At 39.1% G+C, this 20,473-nt stretch overlaps 1 protein-coding gene across 6 annotated transcripts in view; it reads right to left on the reverse strand.

Annotated features, from left to right (window-relative positions):
• The window catches only part of SLC41A2 (solute carrier family 41 member 2), a 125,356-nt gene extending 105,819 nt beyond the window's left edge, over nucleotides 1–19,537 (reverse strand). For 3 of the 6 annotated variants that reach the window (XM_036103343.2, XM_036103285.2, XM_036103353.2), the window contains exon 1: nucleotides 19,314–19,537. The gene's annotated coding sequence lies outside the window, so the exon portion shown is untranslated. Of the gene's footprint in view, nucleotides 1–2,891; nucleotides 3,068–19,254; nucleotides 19,275–19,313 lie in introns of those variants that run through there. The other 3 variants (XM_036103314.2, XM_036103293.2, XM_036103304.2) reach the window with 3 other exon arrangements.
• Nucleotides 19,538–20,473: the final 936 nt, after the last annotated feature.

A 20,473-nucleotide genomic window follows, 5' to 3' on the forward strand; every position in this document is an offset into this window, starting at 1 on the left:
AAATTAAATGCCAAAAATACAGTTAGCAATCTTCCTATCACTTACAGTTTAAAAAAGAGAATTTTTTTTTAAAATGAAAGGTATCCATTTGGTTGTCCAGTGCCAATTCCCACATGAAAGAAATGACATGTTGCATTTCCTGTGATATTTTAATGTATCACTTGGCCCTCAAGAGAAATCTAAAATGGTGATGTAAAAGAAATCTCAAGAATTCCGAATGCACTATCGCTGCTTGGCAGAGGTATATAATTCATGGTATCCAGTTAAGAATGTATAACTAGAAAAAGTGTATGAATGTCTTCTGCTCATGTCCTGTATCTAAACAAGGAATAGGAACTACCCACGGTAACAATTCTAAGGAATGAAAGTGAGCCCACTCAATAACTGTCCCACAGACTTTATAAAGTATAAGTCTCAAATTGGTCCAAACAACAGCTTAGTTATAGTAATTTACATATCTTATAAATTTTTATCATTCTTCAGCTCCTTTAAAAGTGCTTAGAAACTGAGGGGCGTCTGGGTGGCTCAGTCAGTTAAGCATCCGACTCTTGCTTTCGGCTCAGGTCATGATCTCAGGGTCCTGGGATCAAGCCCCATGTTCAGCTCTGTACTGGGAGCCAAGTAGGATTGGGATTCTCTCTCCCTCTCCCTCTGCCCTTCCCCCTGCACCGATGCACATGCACTCTTTCACTCTCTAATAAATAAATAAAATCTTTTTTTAAAAAGTACTTACAAAGTGGAATATAAGACAGACTACCTCACAAATACTGTCCTCCCTGGTTAAAAGGCTCACCTCCAAAGTACAATGAAAGTATCGCCCTGCCTTTTTTTTTTCTTTTTTGGCTAAAATACATAATTAGCTTCTTTTAAAAATCTTGACTTCTTTGACTTAAATCGAATCTAAGCACTCACATAAGTTTTATTTAGGTAGGAGGTAGTGATATCAATCTTTCTTGGCAAGTTAGGAAAAACTGGGAGAAGTAAAAGGACAATTAACTGCCATTTTAGTAACACTGAATTGCTGTAAAACTGGTGGTCCTGATAATTCCCTAACAAACACAAAAGCTTGAGAAGTCTACTTAATGGACATAATTCAGCTACTGATATCCAAAAACTAGCTGACTGCATAAAACAATCACTCATTTCCAAGATTGCCCACTGACAGAAAAGAGTAATGTCATAAAATTTATCAATTCTTTCTATATGCCTAAAAGACAACCAAACATTTGTAAAGAATTTAAGCCCAGAGAAAAAATCAGTGGGTATAATAAATCTTCTGTATAATAAATCCTCAACACATCTCAAATAATTTTTCAAAGAAAACCAGATTCACAGCAACTGACTTTGTTTTCAGAATCACAACCCTCAATTCCACTAATTAATTAATTAATTTTTGGAAGAATGATTTAGAAGGATACGCCAAAACAAGCTAATGAATCAACTAAAACACAATTCGCAGTTAAGCCGTTTCTATTTATTGAGAAAATGTTGACAGAATAAATATGTGTGTCCAAAGAACTAAGTGTATTGCATAAACAAAGTACAATTTATCCTACCAAGTGCCATCAGTTAAATTATATCTAGTCCCTATCAAACCAACCAACTAAAAAATGGGGGAAAAAATTCAATCATTTAACTAGATATTCTGATTAAATTCACAGCAATACACAAATTCTTTTTATAACACAGGAAGCCAACTATTACCAGAAATATCAGTTAGTGCTACTGTTTGAAAAAACTTGAGGAATAGTTGGATAGTCAAGGAGTTCAATCAGAGAACCCCGTTTTGAAGTTGAGAAACTGCTTTTCAATAATAAAACAAAGTATATTTCTCTTACTCTATCTTAAACAGTTTTTACATGTATCTTATTAAAAACTACCACTTAATGACTCTCCTTTAATTGATAAGCAATTGATGCTCATTAATTTACTGAGAACTACTGCTGAGAACATCCCCTTCTCATCAATCATTCATGTATAAAGTCATATGAAACTTTATTCAGAAATAATAGCTGCAGATAGCCTTGCTACTGAAAACTAGTATTTTTACATTTCTTTAATAAATATTGAGCCACCTTTTTTTTTTTTTTACTTCAGCAGTGAGGAAACTTACAGGTATATCAGAAATTCAAGCCTATGATCAATTTATAGTTTTATTTTCTCTGGTACTAGTTTTGTAATTTTTTTTTTAAAACCAACATTTCTTATAGCTGTTGTTTTTTATAAACTGACTCAACACTTCCGTGTAAAACATAGTGTACATAAGAATAAAACATAAATACATTTCCTTACCAGTTTTCTCTGGCACTTGTGAATCTGAACTACCTAAATTTAGAAAGTAAGTTATGAGTTCATCAGCATTTCAAATGAGTAAAAATTATTATTCAGAATTCATACAAAAGTATACTTTCATACTTTCCCCCATAACACATCCTTATATTTTTAGAGAGAATTCAACTCTAAAAATGCAAACCCACTTCTGGACCAACATAAAATATACACTTAGCTCTCTGTATAATTAAACTGAAAACTGAAAATGAAAACTTCCAGAATTTTAAGGTGCAGAAAGGATGCCAAGGTGCCAAAGTTTAAAAGAAAAAGAAAATCCTATTTTTAAGAACAGAGAAAGGAAGAAAGGAAGCTAACATGTCAAAGTTTAAAAGAAAAATAAAAGTTTGTTTTTAAGAAAAGGAAAAGGAAAACATGATTTGTCCCATGTAAAGTTAGCATTTTTCTTCTATATTTTAAGACCTGGAGTGTCCCATAATTTTCATGGTATCTCACTTCAACTATTTACTCAAACCACGTCTATCCATCCACCGGCCCACCCTCTTCCCTATCTCAGAGGTGAAGCAGCACCCTGATGCACAGGCCACGCTAAATCACATTACCTTCCAGAGTGATCAAACAGGACAGCTCCTTCCCTGAGGTGTTCCTCAGGTGGGAGCCTAACATCACCTTCTCTGGCTGGGCCACCCTCACAAGGGCACCAGCATCACCGAGGGAGATGAAACTGATCTTCTACCTGCCCAAACTGCACTTTCCCTTAAGAGTGCTCCCTGGTACACAGTGCTGTGAAGTCAGTTCAAGTGCACGGACTCAGTACAAGAGACCCCATGCAGATTAGGTAAGCGACAAGTACACAGTGTTATGTTACTCAATTACCTTGGCAGCGAAGTGAAACAATGGCCTAACTCAGTATCTTTACTCCCTGCAATCAAGTCTCTCCTCTACCCTTTGGTCAGGGCTGTGCACGTTTTTATTCAAATATCAGTTTAAAAAAAGGGAGGGGGGAAGCTCTACCAAAGCCACCTAAAAACCAACTTAGTTGTCATGATGGTTTTTGCTCAAAAAATGTCCCGACTACCCTTCCTTCTTTCCCAGCTCATTTGAAATTGTGCTTCTGATGTCCACTAACATAGGGGTTTTTTTTTAATTATTTTTCTTTTTCTCACAGAAGCAATAGGTCTTCAGCGGAAAAAAAAAAAAAGCAAGGATACATAGAAATTATTTATTCTGGAAACCCATTATTCAGAGATAATCACTGATGACATATTGGTATATAGAACTCTTTTTTTACTATACTTTTTCTCTGTATATGTTTAAAACAAAAATAGGCTCATATTGTACATATTATTTTGTATCCTGCTTTTTGCATTTCGTAAAACATCCCCCAAATTTCCTTATCAATAATATTCTACAAAGTTACTTTTAATGGTTACTTACAATTTCCTCTTTCTAAAACTCCTAGGAGCTCCCAAATGGCCACTTTCTTTCCTACTTCTCCCTCTCCACTCATTCCCCAGTAAGAACAGCACAACTAAAAGGCCTTCATTTAATGGACACATCCTAAACACTGCCAGATAGCTGGCATTCTGTATTCATTTTTCCATTTTCATAGCCATGATTTCATTTATATTTGTTAGATAATTGCGAACAAGTTACTGCATCTGCCCTACCACGCTCCAAAGCAGGGCCAGATTACCACCGAGTCTATGGTGTGTCTCCCCCCACAATCCATCACATATTATTTCAAAATGATAATAACTCCAAACAAATTAAGAGTCACAAAAAGGTATGATTCTTCCCAGAAAGACTACCTCATTGTTTCTTTAAAAATTACAAAACATTAATGATTTTCTCTCTCTTTTGGTGTTTGAAATGCATGCGTAGATTGCCTACGTAGCACTGCCCCTAGGGACTAAGAAAGGGCTAGATTTTGTCCTAAAGAGTAATAGGATTTAATTTTTTCCTCAAGTTTGTATTTAAATTTCAGTTAGTGTAATTACACTAATACAGTGTAATATTAGTTTCAGGTGTAGAACTTAGTGATTCAAGAGTAACATGATTTTAAAATCAGATTATAAAATCTATGCACAAAATCCCATACCTGAGTATATAGATTTCAGGCAAGTACATTTTTTTTTTTTCTGTGCTGTTGGAGTTGTGACCCAGGCACATTTTTTTGTTTTTAATTTTATTATGTTATGTTAGTCACCATACAATACATCATTAGTTTTTGATGTGGTGATCCACGATCCATTGTTCAGGCAAGTACATTTTGAAAAGGAGAGAATATTACCTGCCTGTTCCAAGTTGTATTACTGATGTGGAACCACTGGCAAATGCTTTACGCTATGTTTGAAACTGTACAAAGCTTACTGAGCTATTTGCTATCCTTTTATTAAATGAATTAATCAGTAACAGGACTTGCATTGGGTGATTTTATGGGGAAATTCCAAGTGACTTATTCAGCAAATCTCCACACTTCAATTAAGAGACATGATTTTCTTTCAAAAAATTCAATGTCAAGAAGTATCAATATACTAATGATATTGAGAGTAGTTCAGGGCTTGGGCTCCAAAGTCAAACTGCTTTGGCTTAAATACTGACTTTCACTAGCTGTGGGACCTATGCCTCTATACCTCAGTTTCCTCATGAAAAAATACCTCCCTCATTGGGTTTTGTGAATATTAAATTACTTAATACATGTAAAGTGCATAGATCAGTGTATTGAGCCCTCAAAAAATGTTAATTATTATCATTAGTCATCATTCTTTTTATACATTTTTATAAAAGGTTCAAAACCTAATTTCCCATCTCTTTTGCCCCTTACTAAGGAATATACAATACCGTATGATCACAAAAATATTGTACATTGCTGTATTGAACCCCGGCTTATAATTTTCAGATCCACTGTTTTGTTACAATTTTCTTTAAAAAATCAACTGAGGTTTAATATTTACCTTTTATATAATTTATCCCATCCTACTTTTTTTTTTTAAGATTATTTATTTGAGAGAGAGACAGCGACCGAGGCGGGGAGGGGGAGAGGGAGAGAGAAACTTTAGCAGACTCTGTGTTCAGCACAGAGCCCAAAGTAGGGTTTGCTCTCATGACCCTGAGATGATGACCTGAGCTGAAACCTAGAGTTGGACACTTAACTGACTACAGCACCCAGGTGCCTCTATCCCATCCTACTTTTAATTAATTAAACTACCAGCAAGCTATAAACTGTTGCATATATATACTGACCAGTATGTACATACACTACATAGTACTTACATATACTGAATAGAGGTCTTCAGGAAACCACAGTGTTTTAAAAGAAAAAAAGAAAATGAAAGCTGGAATAGGAAGTAGCTCTAATACCACTGTTTACATATCATATCTAATGTATTTTTTTCATTTTAAAAAGAGATCTAAATAACATTTTTACAATCTACAAATAAAACAGACTGCCTTAAACCACTACTGTAAGGTCTATTCTGGACCGAAGAACTAAGTCTACTCAACCAGAACATGAAGCACTTGGAAAGATGGAATCCATCATGAGTTTGGCTGGGGTTATTCTGAAGCCTTATAATCAGGAAAGGCCAGAGGACAAGAGTTTTCTGACTTTTATTAAAAAAGCAAATTCAAATGTTACTATAAAAATTCTTTACTAATTGTTTATCTAAAAACATAGAGGAAAGTGGCAGATATCATGAAAAAAAGAGCAGCCCATGCTCTGGACTCTCACATAATCTTTTTTGAAAACCTGGGAGACACACATGTTCACACATTGCAGTTTAGGAAACTGAGTCTCGAAGACGTTAAGGAATCTGCCCAAGTTGTAGTCAGTAAGATGAAGATGCAGGATCTTGAATTCACGACTTCCTGACTAACCGGCTAGTGATAAGGAAGACACTATTGGCATTTTATGGTATGATCCTTCCACACCAGGTAAGTGGCCCTGGGGGATGAGAATGACACAACCAAGGTCCTTCCAAGGCTCGTTCTCAGCTCTGCTCATGCCCAACAATGGAATCCAGTAAATTGGATTCAAGTTATTTTTTAACACAGTTGATGGCTCAAGAATGAAGATCGCTCCTTCTTAAGTCTCAACCCTAATTCACAGGTGAATTCTGGGCATTTTCTTCTATCACTCAACTAATAAATGAGCAAGTATTTACTGAAGACCCAGAAATTTAGCTGTATCATAAATTGCCCTTTTTTTTATAAGTGCCACATAAATCTGTAGAAGGAAGAGACCACTTCTATTTTTAATACCTGCCCACCCCCACAATGCGCTTACTTTGCAAAAAACATTATTGCCCTTATTTACATGAAGGTCATCCTTTACTAATTTATGAGCTTTTGATACAAAATTCTACATATTTCCCATTCAGTATTAGTCAAAATGTGGGTGTTCACTAAAAATATGTTGAAAGAAGGAATGAACAAAACAATGGTGAGCAGAACCTTTTAACAGGTAAGATTTAGAGAGATGGGAAAAAAAGGCAGGGGTGGTGGGGTGGGGGGTGAAGGGGGAGTGCATTCTAACAAGGTCACTGGTTAGCAGCCAGAAGACTACTGGGGAAATCAATAGACAGGTCTGTAGAACATTCCTGTCATCATGTAGCAAAATGGTAAACTGGGTAAGATCTGGAATCCTGATCTGGAATCCCCTAGGGGGCTTAGGACTTCATTTTCTAAATTAGGTCCATAGTTTTTAAACATTTTTTTTTTTAATGCAGAGCAATTATTTGTTTAAATTAAACCCTATGTGAAATCCCTGTATATAAAATAGGAACAAACAAAGCAGTACAGGGTTTAGCACCCTGGTTCCCACCCACTCAGTCTTCACCTACCCAACTTGAGAAGAACCAGAAGCCCCCTCATGGGAGCACAGTTAAAAAACCACTGGGCTAGAAAAAGGTCTGGAAGGACAGATACTAAAGTGCTCAGAGTACTTACTTCTAAAGAACTAGGTTGGCCTAGGTTGGGGGGTGGGGGGGTGGGGCGGTGTAGGGTAAGGAAGGACTTGAAATACCATTTTCACTTTTTAAATCTTGCATATTTTTATATTTGGATTTTTGTTTATATTGAGCACTTTTTATTTTTCAATTTAAAAGTAATAAATAAGAAACCATTGCTCTAAAATAGCACTTTTAATGGTTAAATTTCAAGCTCACTGCCACATTTTAATGAATCATTTCCCTATAGCAGGACATTTTCTTTACTAAACTACACTGTAATGAAAATGAACATCTTTGTGCATAATAATTTCCCATACTTAGAATTATTTCCTTGGGATAAATTTATACAAGTTAGCAGTTTCAGTTTAGGTTCTACGATGCATTGCTTAAAATAGGACTCTGTACAACATAAAAATATAAAATTCAGTACGTATTTTTAAAAAGCCATCCCATATTAGCAAAATTAGATTCTAACACACATGTTTAAGCTGCATAAAATCTAATTTACAAAACTAATTAGCCAAGTTTCCACATCTCAAAAGTATATTAAAGAGAAATTTGAATCAGAACTTGAAATCTCTCTACCTTTCATGAATTTTTCATAACTTCCCTTGCCACTTATCGAAACCATACACATAAAGAATTTTTCCTTCACAGTTGGGTTTCACAATCTAATTCTGTGAAGTCACAGTACTGTGAGAGTACAATCATTCTCTGGCAACAAACTGACATCATTAGATTCTTACTGGTAAGTTCTTTGGGGTATATGGATATTCTATTTTTACTTCTTCTAAGACCAAAATTATTTTCTGTTGCCTCTCCATTAAGCTCATATGATTGATACATTTTAATCTAATTTATTCTCTTTCTTCCTAGCCATCTTTATAAAACTGTCTTTTGGTGAGTGCTCAGAAAAATGCCTATCCAAACAAAATATAAATGACTGCTGGATTGCCTCCTCTCATGAATGATCTGTCATTGCTCTGTACTCCTTGGGAAGAAAAACTCCCTAATCAGAAAATCTGTTGTTCTTTTTCTTCTCTCTGTTTTAATATATCATAAGAGTGCTTTTTGTTAAATTATCTTTTAAATAAATCAGTATGATTCTGTCACTAACATGATTCCAACTGAGAAAAGGAGAATTTCTTTTTTTTTTTTTTTTTAAAGATCTTATTTATTTATTTGACAGAGAGAGACACAGCGAGAGAGGAACCACAAGCAGGGGGAGTGGGAGAGGGAGAAGCAGGCTTCCCGCTGAGCGGGGAGCCCGATGTGGGACTCGATCCCAGGACTCTGGAATCATGACCTGAGCCAAAGGCAGATGCTTAATGACTGAGCCACCCAGTCGCCCAAAAGAAGAATTTCTAATAAAACTTTTTCCTTTTTCCAAAAGCAAGTATTATTAGAAATGCCAAGGTCATTTCTACTACTATGTAACAGTGCTAAAATTAAGAATGTTTAGACTCTATCAACAAAGATTTGCTTAATCCCTACTAGGTACCAAGCACTAAGCTAAATACCAGAGGTTCAACATGAGTAAGACAGAAGCAAGATCTACTCTTAAACAGACCTTTCTGTCAGTGCAAAGGCATTTAGGCAGACTATACATCTTTATGAAATGGGAGGTTCCAGTACCAAAAACGGTGGAAAGATTTTTTAGAAAAAATAGATTAGAACAAACTTTGGAATACCTGTAACATTGGGCCAAAGAATTTGTAGTTTATATTCAAATAGAGAAACAGTGGACACTCAAAAGGATCTTTAGAAAATATTAATCTAATCAGCTCCTATTGAAACTTTCAGTGGCTTCTCATTTCCTCTAAGATAAATGCAAATTCTTTAATAAGGCTAACTAAATCCTGCATCATCATCATTGCCACCCACCTAAGACCTCTGGCTGTTTTCACACTAGGCTTTTTCTCTGCTTCCTCTATTGCAGATTTTCAAACTTTACATATCACAATCTAGTAAATATGTGTGACACGTTCTTCTTTCTATTTGATTTCTTTTTTAAAACATGCAGGTCACAACCCACTAAACTAAATTTATAATCTACTTGTGAGTGCCTAAGTACCTGCAGTTTGAAAAATACTACTTTAGGGTTAATACAGGAGGAGGAGCAAGATGGCTGAGGAGTAGGAGACCTAAATTTCGTCTGGTCCCAGGAATTCAGCTAGATAGGGATCAAAACCATTCTGAACACCTACGAACTCAACAGAAGATCAAAGAAAAGAATAGCAGCAACTCTCTGAACAGAAAAGCGACCACCTTCTGGAAGGTCTCTTCTGATTTGTTTAGTATCTATTTTTCTAGGGTCATTGTTACCCTGTTAGCATTTTGTTCTCTCATTCATCTATTCTCCTCTGGACAAAATGACAACACGGAAAAACTCACCTCAAAAAAAAGAACAAGAAGCAGTACCGACTGCCAGGGACCTAATCAATACGGACATTCGTAAGATGTCGAAACTAGAGTTCAGAATGACAATTTTAAAGATACTAGCTGGGCTTGAAAAAAGTACAGAAGATATTAGAGAAACCCTTTCTGGAGAAATAAAAGAACTAAAATCTAACCAAGTCGAAATCAAAAAGGCTATTAATGAGATGCAATCAAAAATGGAGGCCCTAACTGCTAGGATAAATGAGGCAGAAGAGAGAATTAGTGATATAGAAGACCAAATGATGGAAAATAAAGAAGCTGTGAAAAAGAGAGATAAACAACTACTGGATCACGAGGGCAGAATTCGAGAGATAAGCGATACCATAAGACAAAACAATATTAGAATAATTGGAATCCCAAAAGAAGAAGAAAGAGAGAGAGGGGCAGAAGGTATATTGGAGCAAATTATAGCAGAGAACTTCCCTAATCTGGGGAAGGAAACAGGCATCAAAATCCAGAAGGCACAGAGAACCTCCCTCGAAATCAATAAAAATAGGTCCACACCCTGACATCTAATAGTAAAACTTACAAGTCTCAGAGACAAAGAGAAAATTGTGAAAGCAGCTCGGGATAAGAGATCTGTAACCTACAATGGTAGAAACATTAGATTGGCAACAGACCTATCCACAGAGACCCGGCAGGCCAGAAAGGACTGGCAGGATATATTCAGAGCACTAAATGAGAAAAATATGCAGCCAACAATACTATATCCAGCTAGGCTGTCACTGAAAATAGAAGGAGAGATAAAAAGCTTCCAGGACAAACAAAAACTAAAGGAATTTGCAAACACGAAACTAGTCAGCCCTACCAGAAATATTGAAAGGGGTCCTCTAAGCAAAGAGAGAGCCTAAAAGTAACATAGACCAGAAAGGAACACAGACAATATACAGTAACAGTCATCTTACAGGCAATACAATGGCACTAAATTCATATCTTTCAATAGTTACCCTGAATGTAAATGGGCTAAACGCTCCAATCAAAAGACACAGGGTATCAGACTGGATAAAAAAAAACAAGACCCATCAATATGCTGTCTGCAAGAGACTCATTTTAGACCCAAAGACACCCCCAGATTGAAAGTGAGGGGGTGGAAAACCATTTACCACGCTAATGGACATCAAAAGAAAGCTGGGGTGGCAATCCTTATATCAGACAAATTATATTTTAAACCAAAGACTATAATAAGAGATGAGGAAGGACACTACATCATACTTAAAGGGTCTATCCAACAAGAAGATCTAATAATTGTAAATATCTATGCCCCTAACATGGGAGCAGCCAATTATATAAGCCAATTAATAACAAAATCAAAGAAACACATCAACAACAATACAATAATAGTGGGGACTTTAGCACCCCCCTCACTGAAATGGACAGATCATCTAAGCAAAAGATCAATAAGGAAATAAAGACTTTAAATGAGACACTGGACCAAATGGACTTCACAGATATATTCAGAACATTCCATCCCAAAGCAACAGAATATACATTCTTCTCTAGTGCCCATGGAACATTCTCCAGAATAGATCACATCCTAGGTCACAAATCAGGTCTCAACTGGTACCAAAAGATTGGGATCATGCCCTGCATATTTTCGGACCACAATGCTTTGAAATTAGAACTCAATCACAAGAGGAAAGTCGGAAAGAACTCAAATACATGGAGGCTAAAGAGCATCCTACTAAAGAATGAATGGGTCAACCAGGAAATTAAAGAAGAATTTAAAAAATTCATGGAAACAAATGAGAATGAAAACACAACTGTTCAAAATCTTTGGGATGCAGCAAAGGCAGTCCTAAGAGGAAAGTAGATAGCAATACAAGCCTTTCTCAAGAAAAAAGGAAGGTCTCAAATACACAACCTAACCCTACACCTAAAGGTGCTGGAGAAAGAATACCAAATAAAGCCTAAACCCAGCAAGAGAAGAGAAATAATAAAGATCAGAGCAGAAATCAATGAAATAGAACAGTAGAACAGATCAACAAAACTAGGAGCTGGTTCTTTGAAAGAATTAACAAGATTGATAAACCCCTGGCCAGACTAATCAAAAAGAAAAGAGAAATGACCCAAATAAATAAAATCATGAATGAAAGAGGAGAGATCACAACCAACACCAAAGAAATACAAACAATTATAAGAACATATTACAAGCAACTCTATGCCAGCAAATTAGATAATCTGGAAGAAATGGATGCATTCCTAGAGATGTATCAACTACCCAAACTGAACCAGGAAGAAATAGAAAGCCTGAACAGACCTATAACCACTAAGGAAATTGAAGCAGTAATCAAAATCTCCCAAAAAACAAAAGCCCAGGGCCAGATGGCTTCCCAGGGGAATTCTAACAAACATTTCAAGAAGAATTAATACCTATTCTTCTGAAACTGTTCCAAAAAATAGAAATGGAAGGAAAACTTCCAAACTTGTTTTATGAGGCCACCATTACCTTGATCCCAAAACCAGACAAAGACCCCATCAAAAAGGAGAATTACAGACCAATATCCCTGATGAACATCGATGCAAAAATTCTCACCAAAATACTAGCCAATAGGATCCAACAGTACATTAAAAGGATTATTCACCATGACCAAGTGGGATTTATCCCTGGGCTGCAAGGTTGGTTCAACATCCGCAAATCAATCAATGTGATACAATATATTAATAAAGGAAAGAACAAGAACCATATGATCCTCTCAATAGATGCAGAAAAAGCATTTGACAAAGTACATCATCCTTTCTTGATAAGAACTCTTCAGAGTATAGGGATAGAAGGTACATACCTCAATATCATAAAAGCCATCTATGAAAAACCCACAGCGAATATCATTCTCAATGGGGAAAAACTGAGAGCTTTCCCTCTAAGGTCAGGAACAGGGCAGGGATGTCCACTATCACCACTGCTATTCAACAGTACTAGAAGTCCTAGCCACAGCAATCAGACAACAAAAGGAAATAAGAGGTATCTGAATCGGCAAAGAAGAAGTCAAACTCTCACTCTTTGCAGATGATATGATACTTTATGTGGAAAACCCCAAAGACTCCACCCCAAAACTGCTAGAACTCATACAGGAATTCAGTAAAGTGGCAGGATATAAAATCAATGCACAGAAATCAGTGGCATTCCTATACACCAACAACAAGACAGAAGAAAGAGAAATTAAGGAGTCGATCCCATTTATGACTGCACCCAAAACCATAAGATACCTAGGAATAAATCTAACCAAAGAGGCAAAGGATCTGTACTCAGAAAACTATAAAATACTCATGAAAGAAATTGAGGAAGACACAAAGAAATGGAAAAACGTTCCATGGTCATGGATTGGAAGAACAAATATCGTGAAGATGTCAATGCTACCTAGAGCAATCTACACATTCAATGCAATACCTATCAAAATACCATCAACTTTTTTCAAAGAAATGGAACAAACAATCCTAAAATTTGTATGGAACAAGAAAAGACCCCGAATAGTCAGAGGAATGTTGAAAAAGAAAAGCAAAGCTGGTGGCATCACAATTCCGGACTTCAAGCTCTATTATAAAGCTGTCATCATCAAGACAGTATGGTACTGGCACAAAAACAGCCAGATAGATCAATGGAACAGAATAAAGAGCCCAGAAATGGACCCTCAACTCTATGGTCAACTAATCTTCCAACAAAGCAGGAAAGAATGTCCAATGGAAAAAAGACAATCTTCAACAAATGGTGTTGGGAACATTGGACAGTGACATGCAGAAGAATGAAACTGGACCATTTCCTTACACCACACACAAAAATAGACTCAAAATGGATGAAAGACCCAAATGTGAGACAGGAGTCCATCAAAATCCTAAAGGAGAACACAGGCAGCAACCTCTTCGACCTCAGCCACAGCAACTTCTTCCTAGAAACATCGCCAAAGGCAAGGGAAGCAAGGGCAAAAATGAACTATTGGGACTTCATCAAGATAAAAAGCTTTTGCACAGCAAAAAAACTAGTCAACAAAACCAAAAGACAACCGACAGGATGGGAGAAGGTATTTGCAAATGACATATCAGATAAAGGGCTAGTATCCAAAATCTATAAAGAACTTCTCAAAGTCAACACCCAAAGAACAAATAATCCAATCAAGAAATGCGCAGACATGAACAGACATTTTTTTTCCAAGAAGACATCCAAATGGCCAACAGACACGTGAAAAAGTGCTCAACATCACTCAGCATCAGGGAAATCCAAATCAAAACCGCAATGAGATACCACCTCACACCAGTCAGAATGGCTAAAATTAACAAGCCAGGAAATGACAGATGTTGGCGGGGATGTGGAGAAAGGGGAACCCTCCTACACTGTTGGTGGGAATGCAAGCTGGTGCAGCCACTCTGGAAAACAGTAGGGAGGTTCCTCAAAAAGTTGAAAATAGAGCTACCCTACAACCCAGCAATTGCACTACTGGGCATTTACTCCAAAGATACAAATGTAGGGATCCGAAAGGGTACGTGCACCCCAATGTTTATAGCAGCAATGTCCACAATAGCCAAACTATGGGAAGAGCCAAGATGTCCATCAACAGATGAATGGATAAAGAAGATGTGGTGTGTGTGTGTACACACACACACACACACACACACACACACACACACACACAAATGGAATATTATGCAGCCATCAAAAGGAATGAAATCTTGCCATTTGCAACGCCGTGAATGGAGCTGGAGGGTATTATGCTGAGTGAAATAAGTCAATCAGAGAAAGACATGTATCATATGATCTCACTGATATGAGGAATTCTTAATCTCAGGAAACAAACTGAGGGTTGCTGGAGTGGTGGGGGGTGGGAGGGATGGGGTGGCTGGGTGAGAGACGCTGCGGAGGGTATGTGCTATGGTGAGCGCTGTGAATTGTGTGAGACCGTTGAATCGCAGACCTGTATCTCTGAAACAAATAATACATTATATGTTTAAAAAAAAAAAAAGATAGCAGGAAGGGAAAAATGAAGGGGGGGAGATCGGAGCGGGAGATGAACCATGAGAGACTATGGACTCTGAGAAACAAACTGAGGGTTCTAGAGGGGAGGGGGGTGGGGGGATGGGTTAGCCTGGTGATGGATATTAAAGAGGGCATGTACTGCATGGAGCACTGGGTGTTATACGCAAACAATGAATCATGGAACACTACATCAAAAACTAATGATGTAATGTATGGTGATTAACATAACATAATAAAATAAAATAAAATAAAAAAATAAAACAAAATAAAATAAAATAAAAAAGAAAAATACTACTTTAGTATACCACCCTCTCTCACTTCTTGGCCTTTCCATATGTTCTTTTTTTCCTGAAACTCTTGCTCATCCTCACTCTTCCCTTTTACCTGGCTACTTCCTATTCTACTTTGTGACCTTAGCTTTTTTTTTTTTTTTTTAATATTTTATTTATTTGTCAGAGAGAGAACAAGCAGGGGGAACAGCAGGCAGAGAGAGAAACAGACTCCCCACTGAGCAAGGAGCCCATGCGGGATTTGATCCCAGGACTCTGGGATCATGACCTGAGCCACAGGCGTCCCTGTGACCTTAGCTCTTAACCATCACTTCCCCTGACCCTCCCAGATGAGTTCCCCCTCCTCTGTGGTCCCAAAGTACCCTGAACTTTCTAACATTTATTATACTTTATTGTGATTGTTCTTGCACTAGTTGTCTTTTAGGCTGTAAACTCCATAAAGGCAAGGACCCATTCTCGTTCACTGCTGAATCCCAAGGGCCTAGACTAGTGCCTATTACGTATTAGACACTCAGTAAATATTTGAGGAGTAAAAAAGTTAGGATATAGACTTAATAATCTATATATTTATCCACACAATGAAACGATCATCCACTTAAAAACTGTTCAGAGGTTTAGCTACTTCCAAGGAAAACAAATTCTCAGTTCCTATTCTGTAAATTATTAAATTCCTGGGTTAGCCTACAAAATCACCACAACACACTCAAACTGATAAGAGGACCTGCTAATTTCCCTCTCTACAAAGACAACAGGACTTTCACTCCCCTAAGTAGGAGAAAACGGTATTAAAGGGACACTTTTCTTTCTCTTTACCCCATCAGCAATTCCTGGAAAAAGTGACTGACCTAAGGGTTAAGAAAGGGATAAAGGTCAATATTCCAGACAGGCCCCACCCCCGAACTCTCACTGGCTCTCTCCCACTTGGACGCCTTCAAGGAAAGTTTTCCCCTCCATTCCAACTCCTGGGAGGACAACTGCCTGATTCAGAACTTTTCCCTCCTGGCAGGGGAGACCTGACCCGCAGCTTTTTAGGCGCTACAGTTTCCTCTGGGTAGGTAAATTAAGAAGGAACAGAGTAAGCACAGATCTAAACTAAATTCTCCAATCCAGCTTTACCAGAAATAGCAATGAAACTGTATTTTAACAGTATTCTAATCTTCATCTGGTTTCTTGACTCTGATCTCAATTTGACCAGAATCTGGAGATAGAGGAGGTGTTAATTAGCACACTGAAAAGCTTATTACCCATGAACAATAGTCATTGCAATCTGACTTCTGGGTCCTAGGAGAAGAGTAGCATGGAGAAGCAAGGTGGGGAAAAGGAGAAGAGGAAGGGAATGAAGAAGAAGGTTCTTCCACCTTTTCCTATTTAGAATTTCTATTGGGCAAAAATGTCTAAATAAATTGAATCTATCTTAATATCTTACAATCCTTTCCAAATTCTCAATCTTGCTTTTCTTTTCTCTTCTTCCAGACCCTTTATGCTCTCCAAAGATCTCCATTTTCAACACCCACACTTTTGGAAATACTACAAGTTTTGTCAAACCTCCAAAATGTTACATGATCCCATACTACCTACCTCTCCTATCCTTCCTCAAGTCAAAATTCCCATTTCCTCAGTGTAGCTGATCAGGTGGAAAGCAATCTGATTAAATCCATTCACATTACGATAGAATAACTGACTGACAGTCCTAACCTTTGAACCCTACTGGAGATACCTATGTTTTATTATTTTTTATATATATTTTAAAACACACACACATTATTCTTAAGCTACAGAAATGTAACTACAGTAATCTCAGAGAAAAGATGAGAGGTGCCTAGAAGTTCACCATAAAGGAGGCAGATCTGCTCTGACCACCATTTCCTAGGGGTCATGTCCCCCATATTGTTCCCATTTTACATTGCCCTCGACTTTCAGTCCTCAATAAGTCCTAAAAACTCCAGGATGTGAAGAAAGCCAACATGGAAAACATTTATAGCTATGGGACACTTTTATATCTATTGGATGAGTCAGTAACAATCACTATTAGGTTGGATAGGTTATTTTTTTCAATATATTTGATAATCACTCCATTAGCTAAAAGAAAAACATACACTCAGGTTATATACTGAAATTATTCATTCTACTAAGAAAGTCATTGAGGCATAAATGGGTTAAATAACATTTCCATTGTTTTATAATTTAGTAGTTGAAAAGCAGGATTGGACTGATCTTCACACTTTTAATCAGTAGCTTATCCATTAATTCCACTTGGAAATCTTTAATTTTATTTTCTATAACATTTCTGAAGTTTGGAAGTGTATTTTTGAACAGTAACATTAGAGTAATAGGAAAATGAGCTTGAACTCCTGAGAGGCAGGTGTCATGTCTTTTTCGGTGGTTTTTGCTATAAAAGAGCTAAGGCTAATGCTGTATTTGTGTGTACTCATAAATTAACCACTAAATAAGCATAGCTGCATTCATTCAGCTGTACGTGGCTCTTAACTTCAGCACCATCAAAAATATTTACTTGCCACCCACAGATGAGTCTAACTGTAATAAAAGACTACAAAAACTTAGGAAAACAAGATCTTCCACTTTGCCTGAGAAGTTAAGGAAATGAAATTTTAATTGAATAATTGGTGTTTGCCATTTTTTAGTAGTTTGTTTAGCCAGCCATCAAAATAAATTATTTGTAATTAAAGTGGTAACTGGGACTTTTTTCAAACCAAGCAATGAATATACGGAAACACCAACTGTGTGTGGTCTCTCTTGAATCTGGTCATAGCATACCTTTTGTGGCTTTTCTCAAGATATAAGAAAGGGAAACAGGAGGTAAGATGCCCAAGAATTGACAGGTAGGGTATTCTGAAAAACATTAATGGCCCTTACTCAATTTTCCCCAAGTAGAAGCATTATGTTGCTTGCTATCAGGTTGGTTGGCTTTTTTAGTCAGTAATAGCCCCCAAACCTAATTTTTTTTCCCATAAATGAACAACATAATACAACAATAAAAAAAATACCCAACATGTAAGGGGAAAAAAAGACAAATAATCCAATTAAAAAATGTGCAAATTATTTGAATAGACATTTCTCCAAAGAAGCTATACAAATAGTCAATAAGCACATGAGAAGATGCTCAACATGATTACTCCTTAGGTAAATGCAAATCAATACCACTTCACACCCACTAGAATGGCTATAAAAAAACTAGCCAATAGATAATCACAAGTGTTGGTGAATATGTGGAGAAACCGGAACCCTCATACAGTGTTTGGCCGGAATGTAAAAGGATGCTGCTACTATGCAAAAGTTTGGCAGTTTCACAAAAAGTTAAACACGCAGACGCCCAAGAGAAATGAAAGCATATGCCCACATAAAAACTTGCAACAAATGTTCATGGCAGCATTATTCACAAGGGCCAAAAAGTGGAAACATTCTGAATGTCCATCAAGTGATGAATGGATAAACAATATGTGATATTATGGAACACCAACACAAAGTACTGATACACCCTACAACATGGATGAACCTTGAAAACATTTTGCTATGTGAAAGAAGCCAGACACAAAAAGCCACATATTGTAGGATTCCTTTTATATGAAATTTCCAGACTAGGCAAATCCATAGAGAAAGAAGATTAGCGTTTGCCAGAGGGTGGGGTAAGGGAGAAATGAGAAATAACTGCTAATGGGTACAGGGTTTCATTTTGAGGTGATGAAAATGTTCAGGATAGTGGTCACAGTTGCAAAACTTTGTGACTATAGTAAAAGCCACACTTTAAAAGGATGAATTTTATGGTAGGTGCAGTATATCTCAATTAAAAAACAAACAAGTGTTCATTTACAGAAAGATGACATATATGTGTAATAGACTTGTAAAGGTAATATACGTAATTACATACGAAAACGTAATCTCTTAATGTAGATGGACGTTTGGGTTTTTTTTTTTTTTTTAATTGAGATACATTTCACTTACATAAAGAAAAGAATGAAAGAGGCGGCGACACGGAGCAACTGCCGAGCCCCGAAGCGATGGAGCTGGCGGCGTCTCCATCCGAGCTCACCTTCCACCCGTCACTCAGCCACCCCCCCACCTCCCCCCGGCTGCGGGGCCCAGCGTCCCGGGCCCGGGGCCGACCACCCGCAGCTGCCCGGCTCCGCGGCGGGCGTCCAGGGCCAGACTGCCGTCCCGCGCGAGGTGGGGCAGGCGCGGGGGCCCGGCGGGGAGGGGGGCACGGCGGCTCGGGAGGGGAGCGCGGCCACTCCCCACAGCCCCGGCCCTCCCGCGCCCCGGCCGCAGGGTCCCAGTCCGGGCCCGCCCCACCTCCCTCCAGTACCTGGGATGCGCCCGAACCCCGCGTCACGGCCAAAGCCCAGACTTCCCCTCCATTATCACCTGCTCCGGCGCGCGGGCGCGCCGGCCGGTGTGAGGAGAGGGGACCCCGCCTCTTCACACGCGACCTAGGCACCCGGGGCGGGGGATGGAAGGAGCATTCACCTAGTCCCCCGCGGCGGCGGCGGCGGCGGCTGCCCCCCGGCCGCGGCTCCTTCCTGCTCGCGCGCCTCCTCGCGCCCTCGCGGCCGCGCGCTGACAGCCCGGGAGCCGGCGCCCGCGGCCCGCCGCTCCCCGCCCCCGCGCGGCTGTCCCGCGCACGCGCAGCCGCGCCGCCGCCCGAGGGGAAGCGAGCGCCTGGTGATGTGGCCGCGGGGGCGGCGACCTGGAGCGCGAGCGCCGCCCCTCCCCGACCCCCGGCCGCACCCTGAAAGCCGCGGGCTGGGGGGTGGGGGGGAAGCGGCGGGATGGAAGAGAGCACGGCGGGAGTCTTCAGGGAACCGTACCCGGGAGGAGGGGCTGTGGCCTTTCGGCAGCCCCCTCCATCCCCGCAGACCCACGCCCATCCACATCGCCAGCTGCTCCTAGGTCCGAACCCCCAAATCTATGACTCATGATTTCTGTGCTCAGACCAGGGGCCTCCTGGTGGCTGGATTCGTGTTTCCTTCTCGCAGACTGGAATGAAAACCAAGGCGTGTGTAACTCTGTGCCTGCCCTTGCGCAGAGCAGCGCTGAAGGAGCCGTGCCTAGCTGGTCGGAGAGAGAAGCGGGTGGACCAGTAAGGGGATGGGATTGAGGGCCGCTCCCAGCACCTTCCCAGGCGGGGAGAGAGGTGTAGAAGCAAAGTGCGTGCGCGCAGTGGAGAGATGGCTGGGATGCCAATACTTTTCAAGTTCGCCACGATCTAGGTAAAAGTGACCCAAGTTTGCAGCGTAAAACCTCCAACTCTTAACTATTGAGCACCTTTGGTATGACTCAGATAATGACCTATGCCTGCGGGATAGTCCAGTGACCAAAACAAAGGTGTCAGTCCTCAGGCACTTATTCCAAAAGATAGTCATTTTAAAAATTACACAGTTAGTGGCACTCCATTCCTCAGAGCAGAGCTTCCACCAACTCCGTCGCAGCGGTGATTTAGTAGCAGCTTTTCAGGTGCTAAGGGACACGACAGCATACATTTATCCAGTTTTTTCTTGTTTGTTTTTGTGCTTTGCAATCAGATT

This window comes from Halichoerus grypus, chromosome 6 (genome assembly GCF_964656455.1).
Source record: "Halichoerus grypus chromosome 6, mHalGry1.hap1.1, whole genome shotgun sequence".
Lineage (NCBI taxonomy): Eukaryota > Metazoa > Chordata > Mammalia > Carnivora > Phocidae > Halichoerus > Halichoerus grypus.